Below are 4,911 nucleotides of genomic sequence, written 5' to 3'. Positions count from 1 at the left end.
TTCCTCCCCTTCCCCCCAACCTCCTCCTCTCCCCACCCCCACATTCCTCCCCTTCCCCCCCAACCTCCTCCTCTCCCCACTCCCCTCTGCCCCCATCCCCGCTCCTCACTCTTCCAACAACCTCTCCACCACACACCTAGACGATACATTCTCGGACGTCGACGAAGCGCAGAGGGAAGGCGTTTCGGACGGTCGGTCGAGCTCCGCATTTTCCCCGCTGGTGTACGTCGTTCACCCGGGAGGTTCCCACGCGCATTACCGCCCGGAGGATGTCACCGTGAAGCTTGCTCCGCCTCGTATTCTGAGGGAGAGAGACAGGGAGATAGTGAGGAGACGGAGAGAGACGGAGAGAGAGGGAGAGAAGGAGAAAGGGAGATAGTGAGATAGTGAGACAGGGAGATAGTGAGGAGACGGAGAGAGAGGGAGAGAAGGAGAAAGGGAGATAGTGAGATAGTGAGACAGGGAGATAGTGAGGAGACGGAGAGAGAGGGAGAGAAGGAGAAGAGGGAGAGAGAGGGAGAGAAGGAGAATGGGAAGAGAGGGAGAAAGGGAAGAAGAAAGGTGGATGAGAGGGGGTGGAGAGGAAGAGGTATTGGCTTGCTCCGCCTCGTATTCTGAGGGAGAGAAGGAGAAAGAAAGGGAGAAATTGAGGAGACGGAGAGAGAGGGAGAGATGGAGAAAGACGGAGAAAGGGAGGAGAGGGAGAAAGAGAAGAAGAAAGATGGGCGAAGAGAGGGGGGTGAGAGGAAGGAGTATTGGTTTGCTCCGCATCGTATTTTGAGGATGAGGAAGAGAAGGAGAGGGAGAGGGAGAAAGGGAGGAGAGAAAGAGAGGAGGGAGAGAAGGAAGGAGAAGAAAGACGGATGGAGATAGGGGAAGAAGGAGAGAGAAGGGAGGGAGAAGGAGACAAAGAGAAATAGGATGGTGGAGTGAGCGACAAGAAGAAAGAGGGATAGACAGACACATGGGAGAGGGAGGGAGAGAAGGTAGGAGGATTGGAGGGACAAACAGAAGGACAGGCAGACAGGCAAGCAGACAGAAACGAAGAGAAAAGAGAAAGAGGAGGAAGAGGAAGATGGAGGGAGGGGGAGGGAAGGAGAGAGAGAGAAAGAGAGAGAGAGAGAGAGAGAGAGAGAGAGAGAGTGAGAGAGAGTTACCCCATTACTTGCTTCTACCTTATGCGTCGCTTTTTCTTTCGTCTCTCTCACTCTCTCTTACCTCTTTTCTCTCTCTCTCTCTCTCTCTCTCTCTCTCTCTCTCTCTCTCTCTCTCTCTCTCTCTCTCTCTCTCTCTCTCTCTCTCTCTCTCCTGTCTTTACTTTATCTTATTTTTTAACTTCTTCCTCCATTTTATCTTCTGCTTTCCCCCACCTTTATCATCGTTTAGCTCCCACCTACCCTGTGTTCAATTAGGATATATCATCATCTTCAATACTTTGTCTTCTCCACTTCAACCCCAACTTTCTACCTGAATATCTCCTTTATATGCAACCTCCCTTCCAACTTTTTTTCCTCTCTCTATTATTCCCCCTCACCTTCCCCCTTTTTACTACATTTTCTTTTCTTTTTTTTTTCTTCTCTCTAATTCCCTTTATATCTACCCTCCCTCCCCCATCACCAAAGAAAAGAATATAACATCGCTACATTATAACCAATTCATGTACAAACTCCGAACCGCCGTGCATGTTGTTTCAGCAGCGACGTCCGCTCCTGGAATTCAAACGCTGTTCCCCCTCCCTCCCTCCCTCCCTCTCTCTCTCCCTGCCTCCCTCCCTCCCTCCCTCCCTCTTCCGCCGAGATGAATTCGAGATAGAACCGTTGATTCAACCCTTTTGCAATCCTTCTTCTATCCCTGTTTGTCCGTTCCCTATCCCTATTCCTTCATTCGGCCGAGCTTATGTTCTTACTCTGTTATTCAAACGATGTGTTATCGCGGAGGGAGGGAGGGAGGATGGACAGAGGGAGGGACGAATGGGGGGAGAAAGAGAGGAAGAGGGAGGGAAAGAGGGCACGAGAGAGAGAGAGAGAGGAAGGGAGGGAGACAGACAAACAGACAGACCGAGAACAATAACAGAATTAAAGCTCTCTGTCTCTCTTATCTCCCATTTGTCTACTCCCTCTCTCTATCCCTTCATCCATCCGAGCTTATGTTCGTACTCTCTTATTCAAACGCTCTGCCATTTCTAATTCCCTTCTCTTTCTCTTCACTTCGTTCTTCTACAGCCTTGCGGCATCATTTATGATATTTGGAATCTTTTTGTTTGTTTGTTTGACTACGTGTTTTTTTCTTTTCTTTTCTTCTTTATTTTAGTACGAGTGTGTGGAAGGAAATGAGAGATACAGAGACAGAGAGGAGAGAAGAAAACAGGAACAAAGATATATATGTGTATATATATATATATATATATATATATATATATATATATATATATATATATATAAATATATAAATATATATATATATATATATATATATATATATATATATATATATATATATATATTATGTATATATATATGTGTGTGTGTGTGTGTGTGTGTGTGTGTGTGTGTGTGTGTGTGTGTGTGTGTGTGTGTGTGTGTGTGTGTGTGTGTGTGTGTTTGTTGTTATGTATGTATATATATATATATATATATATATATATATATATATATATATATATATATATATATATACATACTATATCTCACTATATATATATAAATATATATATATATATATATATATATATATATATATATATATATATATAGTGAGATATAGCTAGATAGGCGATGGAACAGACAAATGTACAGAAAGAGTAAAAGAAAGTAAAGGAGAATGAGCGAACTCTTCTATTGGCAAATTCCCTCGAAACCTCAATACATTTCCAAAGCAAATAGCTGTGACAGCATCAAGAAAATTGGCTGCAGTCTTAAAACAGACTCATCTTATGGATTGCTACTTTGTACTGTACATTGCCATTTAATTCGGTTCCCATGACAACATAAAAACAGTGGCTTCTCTCTCACAGACAGACATATCTTATGAATTATTGCTATGGTATTGTAGATTGTCATTTAAACACGGTTTTTGCTGCGCTCTTGCATACAAACGCGTCTTATGAATTGCTGTTAGTACTGTAGATTATCATTTAACTCGGTTCCAGTGACAGCATTAAACACTTACTATTAATTCCGCACACAGAAGCATCATATGGATTGCTCTTGGTACTGTAGATTTCCATTTAACTCGGTTCCTGTGATAGCATTAGAAAACGGCTACGCTCTCGCACACAGACGTATTTTATGGTTTGCTGTTGGTGTTGTAGATTGCCATTTAACTCGGTTCCCGCAACAGTATTTGCAAATAGACGCATCTTATGAATTCCTGTTGGTACTGTTAATTGCCATTTAACTCGGTTTTCGTGACAGCATTAGAAACAAAATGGCCACGCTGTTGCGGACAGACGGATCTTATGAAATGCTGTTGGAACTGTTGGTTGTCATTCAATTCTGTTCCCGTGACAGCATTAAAGATTGGCTACGATGTTGCAGACACTTATGGACTGTTGTTGGTGTTGTAGATAACTTTTTGGCTCGGTTCCCGTGTCAGCATTGAAAATTTGGTTACGCGTCTGTAGTCAATACATCTTATGGATTACTGTTGGTGCTGTAGATTGCCATTTGACTAGGTTTTCGTGAAAGCATTAAATAATTCACTACGCTCAAGCACACGGGCGCATCTTATGACTTGCCGTTGGTGCTGTAGCTTGTCATTTAACTCGGTTTTCGTGACAGCATTAGAAAAAAAGGGCTACGCTTTTGCAAGAAGACGCATCTTATGAATTGCTGTTGGAACTATAGATTGTTATTCAACTCGGTTTCCTTGACAGCATTTGAAAAACGGCTGCGCTCGTGCATACAGACGCATCTTATGGATTTCTGTTGGTGATTAGATTGCCATTTAATTCGGTTCCGAGTTTTCAATGTTTATCAATCTATCCAGGTTTCCCCACTCATTACTATTCACAAAGCTTCTGCGGTCAATGAATCTTAAGTAGTGTCTGACGTTTTCTTTGTAAAAAATGAATGAATGAATATATAGGGATCGTATTTACCTTCATTACTTCATTACCTTCATTAAGAAAAATGGAGAGAGTTGGTAAGTAAAGAGGGGCGAAGAGAGAGACAGAGAATGACTGAGGAGAGAGACACTGAATGACAAATTGAAGACTGATGAGAACGAGGCGAAGAGAGGTTGAGAATAACAAAGCGGTAAAGATGCATTTGACTGGTTGTTGTCTGTTGCTGACCAGGTGGTGATGGCTGACAATCATTTGATGATAATTATATGATGACTGGCTTGTTGGTGGTGGTATTTATTCGGTGATATAGGCTTGTGATAATAATCTCGTAATAACCAACATATTAGCGATGATAATCATCTAATAATTGCCATGTGGTTGATTATCATTCAAAATGTAAGGGTTATCATGTTGCATTTAGCCAGCCATCATCAGCTTCTCAATTTGTGCCTCGGAAAAGTATAATGATTGCATGATGAAATGGGCAATTAAATGCAACTGCTGTATATATTAATGTTTGGATTAGTCCCTCTTTAAAAATACATTTTCTCTTGTCTTTCTATATTCCTATTCAATTGTGAACTTCAGAATTCTCTTATAAATTATTCATGATGTCCATTCAGTGTATCATTAATTTATGATTCACTTTTTGATAAATACTCTTTCTTTCTTATCAATATCCAATCAGATATGTTGTATTTTCTGTTATCTGTATACCATTTATATAGATACATATCTGTCTATCTGTATACACACACACACACACACACACACACACACACACACACACACACACACACACACACACACACACACACACACACACACACACACACACACACACA

The sequence above is a fragment of the Penaeus monodon genome, chromosome 40 (assembly GCF_015228065.2).
Source record: "Penaeus monodon isolate SGIC_2016 chromosome 40, NSTDA_Pmon_1, whole genome shotgun sequence".
In the NCBI taxonomy this organism is placed as follows: Eukaryota; Metazoa; Arthropoda; class Malacostraca; order Decapoda; family Penaeidae; genus Penaeus; species Penaeus monodon.
Note: the sequence above shows the minus strand (reverse complement) of the source record.